The sequence below is a fragment of the Mustelus asterias genome, unplaced genomic scaffold (assembly GCF_964213995.1).
Source record: "Mustelus asterias unplaced genomic scaffold, sMusAst1.hap1.1 HAP1_SCAFFOLD_3055, whole genome shotgun sequence".
In the NCBI taxonomy this organism is placed as follows: domain Eukaryota; kingdom Metazoa; phylum Chordata; class Chondrichthyes; order Carcharhiniformes; family Triakidae; genus Mustelus; species Mustelus asterias.
This window is the reverse complement of record NW_027593000.1, coordinates 1-23,343: the sequence shown is the minus strand read 5'-3', so window position 1 is coordinate 23,343 and position 23,343 is coordinate 1. Positions and strand designations below refer to the sequence as shown.

General features: G+C 50.6%; 1 long non-coding RNA gene across 1 annotated transcript; it reads left to right on the top strand.

Moving 5' to 3' along the window:
- Positions 1-2,913: 2,913 nt before the first annotated feature.
- LOC144490238 (uncharacterized) lies at positions 2,914-9,015 on the top strand. Its single transcript, XR_013497190.1, has 4 exons — positions 2,914-3,124; positions 4,242-4,352; positions 7,042-7,124; positions 8,919-9,015. It is a non-coding gene; the product is annotated as an uncharacterized LOC144490238 (long non-coding RNA).
- The last annotated feature ends 14,328 nt before the right edge of the window (positions 9,016-23,343 follow it).

Here is a 23,343-nt window from a genome sequence, read left to right as displayed (position 1 = left end):
AACTCATTGCCCCGGCCGATGAAGGCAAGCATGCCGTATGCCTTCTTGACTACCTTCTCCACCTGCATTGCCACTTTCAGTGACCTGTGTACCTGTACACCCAGATCCCTCTGCCTATCAATACTCTTAAGGGTTCTGCCATTTACTGTATATTTCCGATCTGTATTCGACCTTCCAAAATGCATTACCTCGCATTTGTCCGGATTAAACTCCATCTGCCATCTCTCCGCCCAAGTCTCCAACTGATCCAAATCCTGCTGCATCCTCTGATGGTCCTCATCGCTATCCACAAATCCACCAACCTTTGTGTCATCTGCAAACTTACTAATCAAACCAGTTACATTTTCCTCCAAATCATTTATATATATATTACAAACAGCAAAGGTCCCAGCACTGATCCCTGAGGAACACCACTTGTCACAGCCCTCCATTCAGAAACACACCCTTCCACTGCTACCCTCTGTCTTCTTTGACCGAGCCAGTTTTGTATCCACCTTGCCAGCTCACCTCTGATCCCATGCGACTTCACCTTCTGCACCAGCCTGTACTTAGGCCGCACTTGGAATATAGTGTTCAATTCTGGTCGCCACACTACCAGAAGGATGTAGAGGCTTTGAAGAGGGTACAGAAAAGATTTACCAGGATGTTGCCTGGTTTGGAGGGCATTAGCTATGAGGAGAGGTTGGAGAAACTTGGTTTGTTCTCACTGGGATGACAGAGGTTGAGGGGAGACCTGATAGAAGTCTACAAGATTATGAGGGGCTTGGACAGAGTGGATAGTCAGAAGCTTTTTCCCCAGGGTGGAAGAGTCAATTACTAGGGGGGCACAGGTTTAAGGTGCGAGGGGCAAGGTTTAAAGGAGATGTACGAGGCAGAGTTTTTTTACACAGAGGGTGGTGGGTGCCTGGGGGAGGTAGTGGAAGATGCAATAGTGACTTTTAAGGGGCATCTTGATAAATACATGAATAGGATGGGAATAGAGGGATATGGTCCCCAGAAGGGTAGGGGGTTTTAGTTCAGTCGGGGCAGCATGGTCGGTGCAGGTTTGGAGGGCCGAAGGGCCTGTTCCTGTGCTGTAATTTTCCTTGACTGGTGTCTCTCAGGGAGATATCTGTCCACTGACTGGTGTCTCTCAGTCCCCTCTCTCTCTCAGGGAGATATCTGTACACTGACTGGTGTCTCTCAGTCCCCTCTCTCTCTCAGGGAGATATCTGTACACTGACTGGTGTCTCTCAGTCCCCTCTCTCTCTCAGGGAGATATCTGTACACTGACTGGTGTCTCTCAGTCCCCTCTCTCTCAGGGAGATATCTGTACACTGACTGGTGTCTCTCAGTCCCCTCTCTCTCTCAGGGAGATATCTGTACACTGACTGGTGTCTCTCAGTCCCCCCTCTCTCTCAGGGAGATATCTGTCCACTGACTGGTGTCATTCAGTCCCTCTCTCAGGGAGATATCTGTCCACTGACTGGTGTCATTCAGTCCCTCTCTCAGGGAGATATCTGTCCACTGACTGGTGTCATTCAGTCCCTCTCTCAGGGAGATATCTGTATCGACAGAATAGCCAATGTTGTTCCTTTGTTTAAGAAGGGCAGCAAAAGTAATCCAGGTAATTACAGGCCAGTGAGCTTTACGTCAGTGGTAGGGATATTATTGGAGGGGATTCTTTGAGACAGGATTTACTCCCACTTGGAAATAAGTGGACGTATTAGCGAGAGGCAACATGGTTTTGTGAAGGGGAGGTCGTGTCTCACGAACTTGATTGAGTTTTTTGAGGAAGTGACGAAGATGATTGATGAGGGTAGGGCAGTGGATGTTGTCTACATGGACTTCAGTAAGGCCTTTGACAAGGTCCCTCATGGCAGACTGGTGTTTCTCAGTCCTCTCTCTCTGGGAGATATCTGTCCACTGACTGGTGTCTCTCAGTCCCCTCTCTCTCAGAGAGATCTGTAGACGGACTGGTGTCTCTCAGGCAGATTCTGTCCACTGACTGGTGTCTCTCAGTCCCCTCTCTCTCTCAGGCAGATTCTGTCCACTGACTGGTGTCTCTCAGTCCCCTCTCAGGGAGATATCTGTACACGGACTGGTGTCTCTCAGTCCCCTCTCTCTCTCAGGGAGATATCTGTACACGGACTGGTGTCTCTCAGTCCCTTCTCTCAGAGATATCTGTACACGGACTGGTGTCCCTCAGTCCCCTCTCTCTTGCAGGGAGATATCTGTACACTGACTGATGTCTCTCAGTCCTCTCTCTGAGATATCTGTACACGGACTGGTGTCTCTCAGGCAGATTCTGTACACTGACTGGTGTCTCTCAGTCCCCCCCCCCCCCCCTCTCTCAGGGAGATATCTGTACACTGACTGGTGTCTCTCAGTCCCCTCTCTCTCTCAGGGAGATATCTGTACATTGACTGGTGTCTCTCAGTCCCCTCTCTCAGGGAGATATCTGTACACTGACTGGTGTCTCTCAGTCCCCTCTCTCTCTCTCAGGGAGATATCTGTACACTAACTGGTGTCTCTCTCTCTCAGGGAGATATCTGTATACTGACTGGTGTCTCTCAGTCCCCTCTCTCTCTCAGGGAGATATCTGTACACTGACTGGTGTCTCTCAGTCCCCTCTCAGGGAGATATCTGTGCACTGACTGGTGTCTCTAGGTCCCCTCTCCTTCAGGGAGATATCTGTGCACTGACTGGTGTCTCTCAGTCCCCTCTCTCTCAGGGAGATATCTGTATACTGACTGGTGTCTCTCAGTCCCCTCTCAGGGAGATATCTGTACACTGACTGGTGTCTCTCAGTCCCCCCTCTCTCTCAGGGAGATATCTGTCCACTGACTGGTGTCTCTCAGTCCCCTCTCAGGGAGATATCTGTACACTGACTGATGTCTCTCATGGAGACAGATATCTGTACTCTGATGCACTCAGTATGGAGACACCATTGCAATTGACACCCAGAACAATTTCATCTAACCTGGCTCCTCCCTCACTCTATCTCTCTCTCCATTTGCCCGTCTTAATTCGGATCAAACCAATTGGAAAATAACCCAATTTCCCTCTCTGCTCCTGTTGCTGTTTTCAGGAAGGACTCACGCTTGATAAAACATTGAGTGAAGCTGGAACAGGCTGGGACGAGGTGAGATTGGGATTGAGTGCAAAGCGAATGCTTAACTGCAGAGGGAGAGAGAAAGAGTGGGGATGTTAGTTTGCAAAGTTCTGTGTTGTTTGTGGAAATAATTTATCCGGAGTAAATTACTCCCTACACTGAGGGAGACAGAGTGTTCAACCACCAACCACACAGGTAGCAATTTAACACCGCGTTTGTGCATTTCAGAGTCACATTGCAAGGTCCCTGTGCGCGATGCTGAGATTCTGCATTGTAGGACTTTTAGTTATCGGGAGTTTAAACCTCCAGATGTTGGGAAGAGAGGCAGGATTTTGGGATCCAGTTCTTGGGGCTGCCTCAGTTTTTTTCTGGGGACCTCCCCAGGCTTTTCAGGTCATCTGGATGCTTGGGTTTTGGGAGTTTTGGAGTGTGTGTGTGTGTTTACACACTCAATGGAAGGGGAAACGAGGACGGGGTGCCTAGGGTGTGGTTAGAGACAAGGGGAGTGGGGGAGAGTTACTGAAGAGATTTAGGGGGGGGGCTAAGGACAAAGATGTACAGATTAGGTGGATTGGCCATGCTAACTTGTCCCTTGGTGTCTAAAGATGTGTAGGTTGGGTGGATTGGCCATGGCAAATTGTCCCTCAGTGTTCCAAGTTTTTAATTTATTTATTAGTTGCCACAAGTAGGCTTCCATTAACACTGCAATGAAGTTACTGTGAAAACCCCCTAGTTGCCACACTCTGGCGCCTGTTCTAGTACGCTGAGGGAGAATTTATCACGGCCAATGAACAGAACCAGCACAGTCTTTTGGACTGTGCAGGTTAGGTGGATTGGCCATGGTAAATTGCCCCTTAGTGTCCAAAGGTGTGCAGGTTAGGTGGATTGGCCATGCTAAATTGCCCCTTAGTGTCCAAAGGTGTGTAGGTTGGGTGGATTGGCCATGCTAAATTGCCCCTTAGTGTCCAAAGGTGTGTAGGTTGGGTGGATTGGCCATGCTAAATTGTCCCTTAGTGTCCAAAGATGTCGAGATTAGGTGGGTTGGCCATGGGAAATTGTCCCTTAGTGTCCAAAGGTGTGTAGGTTAGGTTACGTTTGTAACTGAATTTTTAAAAACTCAATCTCTCTTTCCTGTCTCCCTCCCCAGCTGGAAAGTAACTGAGTCCTTGTGTGCACATCTCCCTCTCTCTCCCACACCCTTGGACAGGAAGAGTTGGGATGGACGCTCGGTTGGAACGGCCGAGCTGTATTGTCTGGGGTAAGTGGCTCATTGGCCTTCATTGCGAGAGGTTTCGAGTACAGGAGCGAGGGATGTGTTGTTGCGATTATACACGGCCTTGGTGAGGCCACACCTGGAGTATTGTGTGCAGTTTGGGTCTCCTTTTCTGAGGAAGGATGTTCTTGCTCTCGAGGGAGTTGCAGCGAAGGTTTCCCAGGCTGATCCCGGGGATGGCGGGACTGATGTACGAGGAGAGATTGACCAGGTTAGGATTGTTTTCACTGCAGTTCAGACGAATGAGGGGGGAATCTCACAGAGACTTATCAAATTCTAACAGGACTGGACAGGGGAGATGCAGGGAGGATGTTCCCGATGGTGGGAGTGTCCAGAACCAGGGGATTGGGGGCGGGGTTTGGGGATTGGGGGCGGGGTTTGGGGATTGGGGGCGGGGTTTGGGGATTGGGGGCGGGGTTTGGGGATTGGGGGCGGGGTTTGGTAACGGGACGAGACAGGGTAGATGCAGGGAGGATGTTCCCGATGGTGGGAGTGTCCAGAACCAGGGGCTCACAGTCTGAGGATTCGGGGTAGACCATTTAGGACGGAGATGAGGAGACATTTCTTCACCCAAAGAGCGGTGAGCCTGTGGAATTCATTCCCACAGGAAGTAGTTGATGCCAAAACATTGAATGTATTCAAGAGGCGGCTGGATATAGCACTTGGGGCGAATGGGATCAAATGTTCTGGGGAGAAAGCAGGGTTAAGTTAAAGTTTATTTATTGGTCACAAGGAAGGCTTACATTAACACTGCAATGAAGTGACTGTGAAATTCCTCTAGTCGCCACACTCCGATGCATGTTCAGGATTAGGCTATTGAGTTGGATGATTAGCCATGATGGTGATGAATGGGGGAGCAGGCTCGAAGGGCCGAATGGCCTCCTCCTTCTCCTATCTTCCATGTTTGTGAATCAATGGGGAGACTGCTTCCGTCGTGGGCAACTCCCAAATCCGTACTCCAGCTACTGACTTCCCTTTCTTGGCTGATCAGCTGCGGAAACCCTCATCCATGTCTTGGCTAACCACCCCCTCCCTTTGGCAGTCCCACATTCCACACTCAAATTTCAATTCATCCAAATCTCTGTTGCCACCAAAAGTCGGGCAGCATGGTCGGAACAGACTTGGAGGGCCGAAGGGCCTGTTTCTGTGCTGTAATTTTCTTTGTGCTTTGAGTTTCGTAGGCTGTTGAAGGCTGAGCTGTCGTCTACGAATAGGAGTCCAACGTAGGTGTCCTTGTTACCTAGGTGTTCCAGGGTTGAGTGCAGGGCCAGGGAGATGGTATCTGCTGTGGACCTGTTGCGGCGGTAGGCGAACTGGAGTGGATCCTGGCAATTTGAGAGGCAGGAATCTGTTACCCCTGATCCTTCTTGATGGAAGTGCTTGTGGTTTGGGAGATGTTGCCTCAGGAGATTTTGAGGAAAAAAATAAAAGCCCATGGAATTGGAAGAAGTGTGTTATCATGGATTGAAACCTGGCTGTCAGAGAGTCATAGAAGTTTACAGCATGGAAACAGGCCCTTCGGCCCAACTTGTCCATGCCGCCCTATTTTTTAAAACCCCAAAGTTCGTCCCAATTGCCCGCGTTTGGCCCATGTCCCTCTCTACCCATCTTACCCATGTAACTATCAAAACGCTTTTTAAAAGACAAAATTGTACCCGCCTCTACTACTGCCTCTGGCAGCTCGTTCCAGACACTCACCACCCTCTGTGTGAAGAGATTGCCCCCTCTGGACACTTTTGTATCTCTCCCCTCTGGACACTTTTGTATCTCTCCCCTCTGGACACTTTTGTATCTCTCCCCTCTCACCTTAAACCTGTGCCCTCTAGTTTTAGACTCCCCTACCTTTGGGAAAAGATATTGACTATCTAGCTGATCTGTGCCCCTCATTATTTTATAGACCTCTATAAGATCACCCCTCAGCCTCCTACGCTCCAGAGAAAAAAGTCCCAATCTATCCAGCCTCTCCTTATAACTCAAACCATCAAGTCCCGGTAGCATCCTAGTAACTCCTTTCTGTACTCTTTGTAGTTTAATAATATCCTTTCTATAATAGGGTGACCAGAACTGTACACAGTATTCCAAGTGTGGCCTTACCAATGTCTTGTACAACTTCAACAAGACGTCCCAACTCCTGTATTCACTGTTCTGACCGATGAAACCAAGCTTGCCGAATGCCTTCTTCACCACTCTGTCCACCTGTGACTCTACTTTCAAGGAGCTATGAACCTGTACCCCTCGATCTCTTTGTTCTGTAACTCTCCCCAACGCCCTACCATTAACTGAGTAAGTCCTGCCCTGGTTCAATCTATAGAGAAAACAGAGTTGGAGTGAAAATATGTAACGAGTGGAGTATCACATGGATCGGTTCTTGGCTCGCAATTATTCACTATTTAAACATCGAGGCCATTTGGCCCATCGAGCTTGCACCAACAATAATCTCAACCAGGTCCTATCCCCATTTTTTTTTTCTCGTTTGTGGGACACGTGCATTGCTGGATTGAGTGCCAGGCATGTGTGGTTCAGATCCAGGGGATTATGGGAGGGGGGGGGAGCTGCAGGAAGACAGTGCTCTGCAGGGGTTGTTTGCACTGTTGTGAGGATGGGGTTTTGGCCTAGCCTGAGGACTTTGCCCCTAACCTGACTTTTGCCCCCCCCCCCCCTCCCCTTCCCTCAGGTTGTGAGCTGAACACTGGGCAGAAGACCTACACCATGGAAGCCAAGGAGAACCTCTTGGAGCATCAGTTGGTTATCGGCACGGTAACCAGTCGCGTTAGGAACCGGGGAAGGGCTTAGGGATGTGGGGGGACAGGTTGGATGAAGGTCGCTTAAAGGTGAATAGCACAGGCTCTGACATTTGACCCTCTGGAGCCCTGAGTCACAACAGACTTGGACAGAGGAAATGTAGATATTCCAACTGGGATTAGTTTGGGATTGATACAGGGCTATGGGGAGAGAGTGGGGCAGTGGGATTAGTTTGGGGATTGATACAGGGCTATGGGGAGAGAGCGGGGCAGTGGGATTAGTTTGGGGATTGATACAGGGCTATGGGGAGAGAGCGGGGCAGTGGGATTAGTTTGGGGATTGATACAGGGCTATGGGGAGAGAGTGGGGCAGTGGGATTAGTTTGGGGATTGATACAGGGCTATGGGGAGAGAGCGGGGCAGTGGGATTAGTTTGGGGATTGATACAGGGCTATGGGGAGAGAGCGGGGCAGTGGGATTAGTTTGGGGATTGATACAGGGCTATGGGGAGAGAGCGGGGCAGTGGGATTAGTTTGGGGATTGATACAGGGCTATGGGGAGAGAGCGGGGCAGTGGGATTAGTTTGGGGATTGATACAGGGCTATGGGGAGAGAGCGGGACAGTGGGATTAGTTTGGGGATTGATACAGGGCGATGGGGAGAGAGCGGGGCAGTGGGATTAGTTTGGGGATTGATACAGGGCTATGGGGAGAGAGCGGGGCAGTGGGATTAGTTTGGGGATTGATACAGGGCTATGGGGAGAGTGGGGCAGTGGGATTAGTTTGGGGATTGATACAGGGCTATGGGGAGAGAGCGGGGCAGTGGGATTAGTTTGGGGATTGATACAGGGCTATGGGGAGAGAGCGGGGCAGTGGGATTAGTTTGGGGATTGATACAGGGCTATGGGGAGAGAGCGGGGCAGTGGGATTAGTTTGGGATTGATACAGGGCTATGGGGAGAGAGCGGGGCAGTGGGATTAGTTTGGGGATTGATACAGGGCCATGGGGAGAGTGGGGCAGTGGGATTAGTTTGGGGATTGATACAGGGCCATGGGGAGAGAGCAGGGCAGTGGGATTAGTTTGGGGATTGATACTGGGCTATGGGGAGAGTGGGGCAGTGGGATTAGTTTGGGGATTGATACAGGGCTATGGGGAGAGAGCGGGGCAGTGGGATTAGTTTGGGGATTGATACAGGGCTATGGGGAGAGAGCGGGGCAGTGGGATTAGTTTGGGATTGATACAGGGCTATGGGGAGAGAGCGGGGCAGTGGGATTAGTTTGGGGATTGATACAGGGCTATGGGGAGAGAGCGGGGCAGTGGGATTAGTTTGGGGATTGATACAGGGCTGTGGGGAGAGAGCGGGGCAGTGGGATTAGGTTGGGGATTGATACAGGGCTATGGGGAGAGAGCGGGGCAGTGGGATTAGTTTGGGGATTGATACAGGGCTATGGGGAGAGAGCGGGGCAGTGGGATTAGTTTGGGGATTGATACAGTGCTATGGGGAGAGAGCGGGCAGTGGGATTAGTTTGGGAATTGATACAGGGCTGAGGCATTAGTTTGGGATGCAGGGCTGTGGGGAGAGCGCGGGCAGTGGAATTAGTTTGGGGATTGATACAGGGCTATGGGGAGAGCGCGGGGCAGTGGGATTAGTTTGGGGATTGATACAGGGCTATGGGGAGAGAGCGGGGCAGTGGGATTAGTTTGGGGATTGATACAGGGCTATGGGAGGGTGGTTAAATGTTTGTGATAGTGTGTCTCACTACACTGAATACTGTGAGTTGAATGTTTGATTGAATTGTGTTTGTCCTCCAGGTTTGCCTGGGGGCTGAATCCAGCGATGAATTAAACATCGTCTCCCTGGTGTCGAAAAATACAACTGGGAACAAACCCATCCCCATCGCCTCCCTGCGCCGGTCTATCCTTCCCATGGTCAGTGCTTCCCCCTCACCCTGCTCCCTGTACACAGCACATAGAGCGAGCTGTACTCTGTATCTAACCCCGTGCTGTACCTGTCCTGGGAGTGTTTGATGGGGACAGTGTAGAGGGAGCTTTACTCTGTATCTAACCCCGTGCTGTCCCTGTCCTGGGAGTGTTTGATGGGGGACAGTGTCGAGGGAGCTTTACTCTGTATCTAACCCCGTGCTGTCCCTGTCCTGGGAGTGTTTGTTGGGGACAGTGTAGAGGGAGCTTTACTCTGTATCTAACCCCGTGCTGTACCTGTCCTGGGAGTGTTTGATGGGGGACAGTGTCGAGGGAGCTTTACTCTGTATCTAACCCCGTGCTGTACCTGTCCTGGGAGTGTTTGATGGGGGACAGTGTAGAGGGAACTTTACTCTGGAATGTGGAATTGGGTGGTTGGGGAATTGGGATTGTTTTGCTGGGATTGTGGGAATGTGTGTTGTTTATGGATTGTGTCTGTGTCCTATGTAGATAAGTATTCCTGGACTTGACTGCACACCTCCTGTTACCTTCAACCTGCTCGCTGGAACTGGGCCTGTCTACATCAGCGGACAACACCTCATAAGTAAGTATCTTGTCGCTCTGGTTATAGAACAGAAGGCAGCCATTCGGCCCGCCGTGTCAGTCCTAGCCCACAGTCACACTTTCCCCTGTCCCGTACCCGTCTGAACCTGATTGTCTCCGCCTAGCGACTGCGGATTGTTCCAGAACAATGGAAGCCAAATTCTTCTCCTCAAATCTCTTAGATCTCTTACCCCACCACCAACCCCTCAACGCATCCCATCCCCCACGGGGTTAGATACAGAGTAAAGCTCCCTCTACACTGTCCCCATCAAACACTCCCAGGACAGGGACAGCACGGGGTTAGATACAGAGTAAAGCTCCCTCTACACTGTCCCCATCAAACACTCCCAGGACAGGTACAGCACGGGGTTAGATACAGAGTAAAGCTCCCTCTACACTGTCCCCATCAAACACTCCCAGGACAGGTACAGCACGGGGTTAGATACAGAGTATAGCTCCCTCTACACTGTCCCCATCAAACACTCCCAGGACAGGTACAGCACGGGGTTAGATACAGAGTAAAGCTCCCTCTACACTGTCCCCATCAAACACTCCCAGGACAGGCACAGCACGGGGTTAGATACAGAGTAAAGCTCCCTCTACACTGTCCCCCATCAAACACTCCCAGGACAGATACAGCACGGGGTTAGATACAGAGTAAAGCTCCCTTTACACTGTCCCCCATCAAACACTCCCAGGACAGGTACAGCACGGGGTTAGATACAGAGTGAAGTTCCCTCTACACTGTCCCCCATCAAACACTCCCAGGACAGGTACAGCACGGGGTTAGATACAGAGTAAAGCCCCCTCTACACTGTCCCCCATCAAACACACCCAGGACAGGTACTGCACGGGGTTAGATACAGAGTAAAGTTCCCTCTACACTGTCCCCCATCAAACACTCCCAGGACAGGTACAGCACGGGGTTAGATACAGAGTAAAGCTCCCTCTACACTGTCCCCATCAAACACTCCCAGGACAGGTACAGCACGGGGTTAGATACAGAGTAAAGCCCCCTCTACACTGTCCCCCATCAAACACTCCCAGGACAGGTACTGCACGGGGTTAGATACAGAGTAAAGTTCCCTCTACACTGTCCCCCATCAAACACTCCCAGGACAGGTACAGCACGGGGTTAGATACAGAGTAAAGCTCCCTCTACACTGTCCCCATCAAACACTCCCAGGACAGGTACAGCACGGGGTTAGATACAGAGTAAAGCTCCCTCTACACTGTCCCCATCAAACACTCCCAGGACAGGTACAGCACGGGGTTAGATAAAAGCTTGCTCGCTCTGTGTGCTGTCTCTATGGAGAAGTGTGAGAGGGGAGCATTGACCATGTGGGGGGGGCGATGGGTATCCAGATCACCAACAACCTGTCCTGGTCCCCCCCCATGCCGACACTATAGTTAAGAAAGCCCCACCAACGCCTCTACTTCCTCAGAAGACTGAGTCCAAATATGTGCAGGTTAGGTGGATTGGCCGTGCTAAATTGCCCCTTAGTGTAAATGCGTGGGGATAGGGCCTCGGTGGGATTGTGGTTGATGCAGACTTGATGGGCTAAATGGCCTCCTTCTGCACTGTAGGATTCTATGAACCCAGATCCCCTGAACATTAGCTAAGTGTCTGGATTAATAGTCTAGTGATGTTTTGTGTGGGAGTTTGCACATTCTCCCCGTGTCTGCGTGGGTTTCCTCCGGGTTCTCTGGTTTCCTCCCACAGTCCGAAAGACGTGCGGGTTAGGTGGATTGGCCATGCTAAATTGCCCCTTAGTGTCAGGGGAATTAGCAGGGTAAATATGTGGGGTTACGGGGATAGGGTGGGATTGTTGTTGGCGCAGACTCGATGGGCCAAATGGTCTCCTTCTGCACTGTCGGGATTCTAGAGGTTTACAGCACGGAAACAGGTCCTTCGGCCCTACTTGTCCATGCCGCCCAGTTTTACCAGTGAGCTATAAGTCCGGGTCCACACAACATCACGAAGTGATGCATTTTGGAAGAAATAATGTAGGGAGGAGTTATGCAATAAATGGCAGAGTCATCAGGAGTATAGAAACACAGAGGGACCTAGGTGTGCAAGTCCACAAATCCTTGAAGGTGGCAACACAGGTGGAGAAGGTGGTGAAGAAGGCATATGGTATGCTTGCCTTTATAGGACGGGGTATAGAGTATAAAAGCTGGAGTCTGATGATGCAGCTGTATAGAACGCTGGTTCGGTCACATTTGGAATACTGCGTCCAGTTCTGGTCGCCGCACTACCAGAAGGACGTGGAGGCGTTAGAGAGAGAGTGCAGAGAAGGTTTACCAGGATGTTGCCTGGTATGGAGGGTCTTAGCTATGAGGAGAGATTGGGTAGACTGGGGTTGTTCTCCTTGGAAAGACGGAGAATGAGGGGCGATCTAATAGAGGTGTACAAGATTATGAAGGGTATAGATAGGGTGAACAGTGGGAAGCTTTTTCCCAGGTCGGAGGTGACGATCACGAGGGGTCACGGGCTCAAGCTGAGAGGGGCGAAGTATAACTCAGATATCAGAGGGATGTTTTTTACACAGAGGGTGGTGGGGGCCTGGAATGCGCTGCCAAGTAGGGTTGTGGAGGCAGGCACGCTGACATCGTTTAAGACTTACCTGGATAGTCACATGAGCAGCCTGGGAATGGAGGGATACAAACGATTGGTCTAGTTGGACCAAGGAGTGGCACAGGCCTGGAGGGCCGAAGGGCCTGTTTCCTGTGCTGTACTGTTCTTTGTTCTTTGTATTAGCTGAGTTTCTGGGTTAATAGTCTGGCGATAATACCACAAGGCCATCACCACTGTCCACAGATGTGCCATTGATACTTCAGGGGGGGGAGAGGAGGCGGTGGAAGGGGGGGGCCGTGAGGAGTGTGGATGTGTTCGGAGGTGCCTGCCACTCGGGAGTTGTGGTATTAGCCCCGTATCGAACCCTGGCCTTACTGTGACGGTGACCCGATTCCCTTCTCTGTCTGTTCCCCAGTTGAAGAACACTCTACCTCGGACTCGGGAAGCGAAGGAACCTGAACTGTGGAGAACAGGAGGGGGTCGGTGGGGAAGAGGAGGATGTGGAACCATGTTCCCCTCGTGACGTCCCCTTCTCTCTCCCCTCTGCTCCAGCGAGAGCCTGATGTTTGCTGCGGGCTGCCGAGATGGATTAGCTCGGGTAGGAGCTGGAGAACGTGAGATTTGAAATATCGAAGTTGTTTATTGATGTTTCGAGGGCACCGTGTTGGTGGGATTGTTGGAAATCTGGGACGGCTTTGGGAATGATATTAAACCTTGCGATGTATCTGATCTGGCTCCAATCGTGAATGCAAGCAAAAATGTCCAAACTCTTTGCAGCCCAGCTCCAACCCACCAAGAATCTGGTCAATAAATCATGGGTTTAGAATGTTATTTCATGCCCACATTAGCCTTGCTTAGATTGGCACATAACACTCACGCCACACGAGTGCCCAGGCAACGACCATTTCCAACAAAAGAGTCATAGAGGTTTATAGCCTCTACTTTCTCAGAAGACTAAGGAAATTTGGCATGTCAGCTACGACTCTCACCAACTTTTACAGATGCACCATAGAAAGCATTCTTTCTGGTTGTATCACAGCTTGGTATGGCTCCTACTCTGTCCAAGACCGCAAGGAAGTACAAAAGGTCGTGAATGTAGCCCAATCCATCACGCAAACCAGCCTCCCATCCATTGACTCTGTCTACACTTCCCGCTGCCTTGGGGAAAAGCAGCCAACATAATTAAGGACCCCACTCACCCCGGACATTCTCTCTTCCACCTTCTTCCGTCGGGAAAAAGATACAAAAGTCTGAGGTCACGTACCGACCGACTCAAGAACAGCTTCTTCCCTGCTGCTGTCAGACTTTTGAATGGACCGACCTTGCATTAAGTTGATCTTTCTCTACACCCTAGCTATGACTGTAACACTACATTCTGCACCCTCTCCTTTCCTTCTCTATGAATGGTATGCTTTGTCTGTATAATGCACAAGAAACAATACCTTTCACTGTCCACCAATACATGTGATAATAATAAATCAAATCAAATCAAATCTTTAGACACTGAGGGACAATTTAGCATGGCCAATCCACCTAACCTGCACATCTTTGGACGCTAAGGGAAAATTTAGCATGGCCAATCCACCTAACCTACACATCATTTGACAGTAAGGGGCAATTTAGCATGGCCAATCATAGAGTCAGAGAGGTTTACAACATGGAAACAGGCCCTTCGGCCCAACTTGTCCATGCCGTTCCTTTTTTTAAAAAACCCCTAAACTAATCCCAATTGCCCGCATTTGGCCCATATCCCTCTGTACCCATCTTACCCATGTAACTGTCTAAATGCGTTTTAAAAGACAAAATTGTACCCGCCTCTACTACTACCTCTGGCAGCTCGTTCCAGACACTCACCACCCTCTGTGTGAAAAAATTGCCCCTCTGGACACTTTTGTATCTCTCCCCTCTCACCTTAAACCTATGCCCTCTAGTTTTAGACTCTCCTACCTTTGGGAAAAGATATTGACTATCTCGCTGATCTGTGCCCCTCATTATTTGATAGACCTCTATAAGATCACCCCTCAGCCTCCTACGCTCCAGAGAAAAAAGTCCCAGTCTATCCAGCCTCTCCTTATAACTCAAACCATCAAGTCCCGGTAGCATCCTAGTAAATCTTTTCTGCACTCCTTTCTAGTTTAATAATATCCTTTCTATAATAAGGTGACCAGGACTGTACACAGTTTTCCAAGTGTGGCCTTAGCAATGTCTTCAACAAGACGTCCCAACTCCTGGATTCAATGTTCTGACCAATGAAACCAAGCATGCCGAAAACCTTCTTAATAAGAACATAAGAAATAGGAGCAGGAGTAGGCCATCTAGCCCCTTGAGCCTGCCCCGCCATTCAATAAGATCATGGCTGATCTGATAGTGGGTTCAGTTCCACTTACCCGCCCACTCCCCATAACCCTTAATTCCCTTATTGATCAGAAATCTATCTACCTGTGACTTAAACATATTTAACGAGGTAGCCTCCACTGCTTCAATGGGCAGAGATTCACTCTGAGAAGAAGTAGTTCCTCCTCAACTCTGTTCTAAACTGACTCCCCCTTATTTTGAGGCTGTGTCCTCTAGTTCTTGTTTCCTTTCGAAGTGGAAAGAATCTCTCTGCTTCTACCCTATCCAGCACCTTCATTATCTTATATGTCTCTATAAGATCTCCCCTCAGCCTTCTAAACTCCAACGAGTACAGGCCCAATCTACTCAATCTCTCCTCATGAGTTAACCCTCTCATCTCCGGTATCAACCTGGTGAACCTTCTCTGCACTCCCTCCAAGGCCAATACGTCCTTCTGCAAATAAGGGGACCAAAATTGCACACAGTACTCCAGTTGCGGCCTCACCAGTGCCTTGTACAATTGCAGCAAGACCTCCCTGCTTTTATACTCCATCCCTCTCGCGATAAAGGCCAACATTTCATTTGCCTTCTTGATCACCTGCTGCACCTGCAAACTGAGTTTTTGCGATTCATGCACAAGGACCCCCAGGTCCCTCTGCACAGTAGCATGTTGTAATTTTTCACCATTTAAATAATAGTCCATTTTACTATTATTCCTTCCAAAGTGGATAACCTCACACTTGTCAACGTTATACTCCATCTGCCAGATCCTCGCCCACTCGCTCAGCCTATCCAAATCTCTCTGCAGACTCTGTGTCCTCCACGCAATTCGCTTTCCCACTCATCTTTGTATCATCTGCAAACTTTGTTACCCTACACTGGGTCCCCTCCTCCAGATCGTCTACGTATATGGTAAGATCTAACCAATGCCCCTTGATATTCAATGGTGTTACCATCACTGAATCCCTCCGACTATCAACATCCTGGGGGTTGCCATCGACGAGAAACTGTACTGGGACCCAGCCAGATAAATACTGTGGCTCCCAGAGCAGGTCAAAGGTTGGGAATCCTGCGGAGAGTAACTCCTGACTCCCCCGCTAAAGCCTGTCCACCATCTACAAGGACACAAGTCAGGAGGGTGATGGAATTCTCCCCACTTGCCTGGATGGGTGCGGCTCCCAACAACACGCTCGATCGACACCATCCAGGACAAAGCAGCCCCCCGCTCGATCGACACGCTAACCCCCAACACTCACTCCCTCCACCACCAACGCACAGCGGCAGCCGTGTGTACCCTCTACAAGATGCACCGCAGTGACCCGCCGAGGCTCCTTCAACAGCACCTTCCAAAACCCCCACCTCTACCGTCTAGAAGGACAAGGGTAGCAGATACCTGGGGAACACCACCACCTGGAGGTCCCCCCTCCGAGTCACTCACCATCCCCGACTGGGAAATATATCTTCACCGTCGCTGGGGTCAAAATCCCAGATGTCCCTCCCTAACAGCGCCGTGGGTGTGCCTACACCTCGGGGAACTGCAATGGGTCCAAGATGGCGACTCATCCACCACATTCTCATAGGGGGCAATTAGGAATAGGCAATAAATGATAGACGAATACTTTTATAACCCCTCTTCCCCCAACATCCTGTGTTACTGACTGTATCGGTACTGATGTTAATCCAGCTCCCTCACACTGTCACTCAGTAACCCCTCTCCCCCAGCACCCTGTGTTACTGACTGTATCTGTACTGATGTTAATCCAGCTCCCTCACACTGTCGCTCAGTAACCCCTCTCCCCCAGCACCCTGTGTTACTGACTGTATCTGTACTGATGTTAATCCAGCTCCCTCACACTGTCACTCAGTAACCCCTCTTCCCCCAACATCCTGTGTTACTGACTGTATCTGTACTGATAATCCACACTGTCACTCAGTAACCCCTCTCCCCCCAGCACCCTGTGTTACTGACTGTATCTGTACTGATGTTAATCCAGCTCCCTCACACTGTCACCCAGTAACCCCTCTCCCCCAGCACCCTGTGTTACTGACTGTATCTGTACTGATAATCCAGCTCCCTCACACTGTCACTCAGTAACCTCTCTCCCCCAGCACCCTGTGTTACTGACTGTATCTGTACTGATGTTAATCCAGCTCCCTCACACTGTCACTCAGTAACCCCTCTCCCCCAGCACCCTGTGTTACTGACTGTATCTGTACTGGTGTTAATCCAGCTCCCACACATTGTCACTCAGTAACCCCTCTCCCCCCAGCACCCTGTGTTACTGACTGTATCTGTACTGATGTTAATCCAGCTCCCTCACACTGTCACTCAGTAACCCCTCTCCCCCAGCACCCTGTGTTACTGACTGTATCTGTACTGATAATCCAGCTCCCTCACACTGTCACTCAGTAACCCCTCTCCCCCAGCACCCTGTGTTACTGACTGTATCTGTACTGATGTTAATCCAGCTCCCTCACACTGTCACTCAGTAACCCCTCTCCCCCAGCCCCGTGTTACTGACTGTATCTGTACTGATAATCCAGCTCCCACACACTGTCACTCAGTAACCCCTCTCCCCCCAGCACCCTGTGTTACTGACTGTATCTGTACTGATGTTAATCCAGCTCCCTCACACTGTCACTCAGTAACCCCTCTCCCCCAGCACCCTGTGTTACTGACTGTATCTGTACTGATGTTAATCCAGCTCCCTCACACTGTCACTCAGTAACCCCTCTCCCCCAGCACCCTGTGTTACTGACTGTATCGGTACTGATGTTAATCCAGCTCCCTCACACTGTCACTCAGTAACCCCTCTCCCCCCAGCACCCTGTGTTACTGACTGTATCTGTACTGATGTTAATCCAGCTCCCACACACTGTCACTCAGTAACCTCTCTCCCCCAGCACCCTGTGTTACTGACTGTATCTGTACTGATGTTAATCCAGCTCCCTCACACTGTCACTCAGTAACCCCTCTCCCCCCAGCACCCTGTGTTACTGACTGTATCTGTACTGATGTTAATCCAGCTCCCTCACACTGTCACTCAGTAACCCCTCTCCCCCCAGCACCCTGTGTTACTGACTGTATCTGTACTGACGTTAATCCAGCTCCCTCACACTGTCACTCAGTAACCCCTCTCCCCCAGCACCCTGTGTTACTGACTGTATCTGTACTGATGTTAATCCAGCTCCCTCACACTGTCACTCAGTAACCCCTCTCCCCCAGCACCCTGTGTTACTGACTGTATCTCTACTGATGTTAATCCAGCTCCCTCACACTGTCACTCAGTAACCCCTCTCCCCCCCAGCACCCTGTGTTACTGACTGTATCTGTACTGATGTTAATCCAGCTCCCTCACACTGTCACTCAGTAACCCCTCTCTCCCCCAGCACCCTGTGTCACTGACTGTATCTGTACTGATGTTAATCCAGCTCCCTCACACTGTCACTCAGTAACCCCTCTCCCCCAGCACCCTGTGTTACTGACTGTATCTGTACTGATGTTAATCCAGCTCCCTCACACTGTCACTCAGTAACCCCTCTCCCCCAGCACCCTGTGTTACTGACTGTATCTGTACTGATGTGAATCCAGCTCCCTCACACTGTCACTCAGTAACCCCTGTCCCCCAGCACCGTGTTACTGACTGTATCTGTACTGATGTTAATCCAGCTCCCTCACACTGTCACCTCGAACTCAGCACTCTGACTCACACTGCCTTTCTCTCTGACAGACCAGTACTTCCTTCCCTCTACCCCTCCGCCTCGATTATATCGTGGAATTTTGTCTCCCCGCAACCACGTCGTGGCTCCAACTCTGGCAGAATCCCGGCAAACCACCAGTCAACACAGCGTGAGGTCATTCCCTCTGAAACGACCATTGGCATTTTTATTGGAGGTTGCCGTTTATATTTTGGCTTGCAGTGAATTTCCTGCCTTCCATTCGTAATCAAAGGCTTTTCTGTTCAACATTCCAGTATGAACACACTCAGCTATGCAGAGAGAGCGTCACTCTGTATCTAACCCCATGCTGTACCTGTCCTGGGAGTGTTTGATGGGGACAGTGTAGAGGGAGCTTTACTCTGTATCTAACCCCGTGCTGTACCTGTCCTGGGAGTGTTTGATGGGGACAGTGCAGAGAGAGCGTCACTCTGTATCTAACCCCGTGCTGTACCTGTCCTGGGAGTGTTTGATGGGGGACAGTGTAGAGGGAGCTTTACTCTGTATCTATCCCCGTGCTGTACCTGTCCTGGGAGTGTTTGAATGGGGGGACAGTGTAGAGGGAGCTTTACCCTGTATCTAACCCCGTGTTGTACCTGTCCTGGGAGTGTTGGATGGGGGACAGTGTAGAGGGAGATTTACTCTGTATCTAACCCCGTGCTGTACCTGTCCTGGGAGTGTTTGATGGGGGACAGTGTAGAGGGAGCTTTACTCTGTATCTAACCCCGTGCTGTACCTGTCCTGGGAGTGTTTGAATGGGGGGACAGTGTAGAGGGAGCTTTACTCTGTATCTAACCCCGTGCTGTACCTGTCCTGGGAGTGTTTGATGGGGACAGTGTATAGGGAGCTTTACTCTGTATCTAACCCATGCTGTACCTGTCCTGGGAGTGTTTGATGGGGGACAGTGTAGAGGGAGCTTTACTCTGTATCTAACCCCGTGCTATACCTGTCCTGGGAGTGTTTGATGGGGACAGTGTAGAGGAAGCTTTACTCTGTATCTAACCCCGTGCTGTACCTGTCCTGGGAGTGTTTGATGGGGATAGTGTAGAGGAAGCTTTACTCTGTATCTAACCCCGTGCTGTACCTGTCCTGGGAGTGTTTGATGGGGGACAGTGTAGAGGGAGCTTTACTCTGTATTTAACCCCGTGCTGTACCTGTCCTGGGAGTGTTTGAATGGGGGGACAGTGTAGAGGGAGCTTTACCCTGTATCTAACCCCGTGTTGTACCTGTCCTGGGAGTGTTGGATGGGGGACAGTGTAGAGGGAGCTTTACTCTGTATCTAACCCCGTGCTGTACCTGTCCTGGGAGTGTTTGATGGGGGACAGTGTAGAGGGAGCTTTACTCTGTATCTAACCCCGTGCTGTACCTGTCCTGGGAGTGTTTGAATGGGGGGACAGTGTAGAGGGAGCTTTACTCTGTATCTAACCCCGTGCTGTACCTGTCCTGGGAGTGTTTGATGGGGACAGTGTATAGGGAGCTTTACTCTGTATCTAACCCATGCTGTACCTGTCCTGGGAGTGTTTGATGGGGGACAGTGTAGAGGGAGCTTTACTCTGTATCTAACCCCGTGCTGTACCTGTCCTGGGAGTGTTTGATGGGGGACAGTGTAGAGGGAGCTTTACTCTGTATCTAACCCCGTGCTGTACCTGTCCTGGGAGTGTTTGATGGGGACAGTGTAGAGGGAGCTTTACTCTGTATCTAACCCCGTGCTGTACCTGTCCTGGGAGTGTTTGAACGGGGGGACAGTGTAGAGGGAGCTTTACTCTGTATCTAACCCCGTGCTGTACCTGTCCTGGGAGTGTTTGATGGGGGACAGTGTAGAGGGAGCTTTACTCTGTATCTAACCCCGTGCTGTACCTGTCCTGGGAGTGTTTGATGGGGGGACAGTGTAGAGGGAGCTTTGCTCTGTATCTAACCCCGTGCTGTACCTGTCCTGGGAGTGTTTGATGGGGACAGTGTAGAGGGAGCTTTACTCTGTATCTCACCCCGTGCTGTACCTGTCCTGGGAGTGTTTGATGGGGGACAGTGTAGAGGGAGTTTTACTCTGTATCTAACCCCGTGCTGTACCTGTCCTGGGAGTGTTTGATGGGGACAGTGTAGAGGGAGCTTTACTCTGTATCTCACCCCGTGTTGTACCTGTCCTGGGAGTGTTTGATGGGGGACAGTGTAGAGGGAGCTTTACTCTGTATCTAACCCCGTGCTGTACCTGTCCTGGGAGTGTTTGATGGGGACAGTGTAGAGGGAGATTTACTCTGTATCTAACCCTGTGCTGTACCTGTCCTGGGAGTGTTTGATGGGGACAGTGTAGAGGGAGCTTTACTCTGTATCTAACCCTGTGCTGTACCTGTCCTGGGAGTGTTTGATGGGGACGGTGTCGAGGGAACTTTACTCCATCTCAAATGGAAGTGAATCAATGGAGATGGAAGTGGGAATGTGGTCAAAGATTCATACTCTGATGCAGACTTACTCATGGACAGGAAGTGGAAAGGATGAGTTGGTTCCGGATGCTTCCTGTCGAGCGTAGGCTGGAATTGTCGGCCTTTCTAACGGCACAGGGGATATTGTAATATCTCCGACATGTCTGCATGAGTCTGCAACTGGCTCACAAGGCCACCATCTTGAGTCAATGTTCCTTCTTCCTGTTGCAAGTTCCCGTTTTCCCACATGAACCTTGCGTTCCTCTGAATCATCTCTTCAGTCCGGGGGGGGTGAAGGCCAAGTGATATGATCGCTCGACTATTAATCCAGAAACTCCGCTCATGGTCTGGGGGCGACGCAGGTTCGAATCCCGCCACGGCAGATGGTGGAATTTGAATTCACGAAATAAATATCTGGAATTACTGATGACCACTGCAACAGGCCCAGAGCAGACACCATTTCCCTGGCCCTGCACTCAACCCTGGATCACCTAAATACCAAGGAAACCTAAGTCAGTCTCCTATTTATTGACTACAGCGCAGCCTTCAACACCATTGTTCCCACGAAACCCATCTCCAGACTCTGTGGCCAGGGCCTCGGCACCTCCCTCTGCGACTGGGTCCCGAACTTCCTAACCCACAGACCACAATCAGTGAGGATGGGCAACAACAACTCCTCCATGATCATCCTCAACACCGGTGTCCCACAAGGCTGTGTTCTCAGCCCCGGACAATACTCCTTATACACCTCTGACTGTGCGGCCAAATTCCCCTCCAACTCGATTTTCAGGTTTGCTGATGACACCACCGTAGTGGGTCGGATCTCAGACAATGACGAGACAGAGACAGGAATGAGACAGAGAATCTGGTGAACTGGTGCGGCAACAATAATCTCTCCCTCAATGTCAACAGAACGAAGGAGATTGTCATCGACTTCAGGAAGCGTAAAGGAGAACATGCCCCTGTCTACATCAACGGGGACGAAGTAGAAAGGGTCGAGAGCTTCAGATTTTTAGGTGTCCAGATCACCAACAACCTGTCCTGGTCCCCCCCATGCCGACACTATAGTTAAGAAAGCCCCACCAACGCCTCTACTTTCTCAGGAGACTAAGGAAATTTGGGCATGTCAGCTACGACCCTCACCAACCTTTACAGATGCACCAGAGAAAGCATTCTTTCTGGTTGTATCACAGCTTGGTCTGGGGCTCCTGCTCTGCCCAAGACCGCAAGGAACTACAAAAGGTCGTGAATGTAGCCCAATCCATCACGCAAACCAGCCTCCCATCCATTGACTCTGTCTACACTTCCCGCTGCCTCGGGGGAAAAGCAGCCAGAATAATTAAGGACCCCACGCACCCCGGACATTCTCTCTTCCACCACCTTCCGTTGGGGAAAAAGATACAAAAGTCTGAGGTCACGTACCGACCGACTCAAGAACAGCTTCTTCCCTGCTGCTGTCAGACTTTTGAATGGACCTACCTCGCATTAAGTTGATCTTTCTCTACACCCTAGCTATGACTGTAACACTACATTCTGCACTCTCTCGTTTCCTTCTCTATGAACGGTATGCTTTGTCTGTACAGCGCGCAAGAAACAATACTTTTCACTATGTTAATACATGTGACAATAAAAAATCAAATCAAATGACCATGAAACCATTGTCGATTGTTGGAAAAACCCATCTGGTTCACTAATGTCCTTTAGGGAAGGAAATCTGCCGTCCTTACCCGGTCTGGCCTACATGTGACTCCAGAGCCACAGCAATGTGGTTGACTCTCAACTGCCCTCCAAGGGCAACTAGGGATGGGCAATAAATGCTGGACCCAGCCAGGGATGCCCGTGTCCCACGAATGAATGACAAAATACCTCGCTCCTAGCCTGTTGCCTATTCTCCCTGTCGCACTCTGCCTCCCAAGTATCACATCCATTTTAATATTCTACCCCTCGCCAACTCATCCTTTTTGATTCCTACACTCCCTCCCTATCTCTGTAAACACTCCCAGCCCCCTACACCCTTCCCTATCTCTGTAACCACCTCCAGCCCCCTATACCCCCTCCCTATCTCTGTAACCTCCTCCAGCCTCTACACCCCTCCCAATCTCTGTAACCTCCTCCAGCCCCCTACACCCCTCCCTATCTCTGTAACCTCCTCCAGCCCTCTACACCCCTCCCTATCTCTGTAACCTCCTCCAGCCCCTATACCCCTCCCTATCTCTGTAACCTCCTCCAGTCCCCTACACCCCTCCCTATCTCTATAACCTCCACCAGCCCCTACACCCCTCCCTATCTCTGTAACCTCCTCCAGCCCCCTACACCCCTCCCTATCTCTATAACCTCCTCCAGCCCCTACACCCCCTCCCTAGCTCTGTAATCTCTCTGTATAAAATTCTAACAGGACTGGACAGGGTAGATGCAGGGAGGATGTTCCCGATGGTGGGGGGAGTCCAGGACCAGGGGGGTCACAGTCTGAGGATTCGGGGTAGATCGTTTAGGACTGAGCTGAGGAGAAATGTCTTCACCCGAGGGTGGTGAATGTGTGGAATTCACTCCCACAGGAAGTAGTTGAGGCCAAAAAACGTTGTGTGATTTCGAGAAGAAATTAGATTTTGTTCCAGAGGCGAAAGGGATCGAGGGATACAGGAGGAAGGGGGGAATCAGGATATTGAAT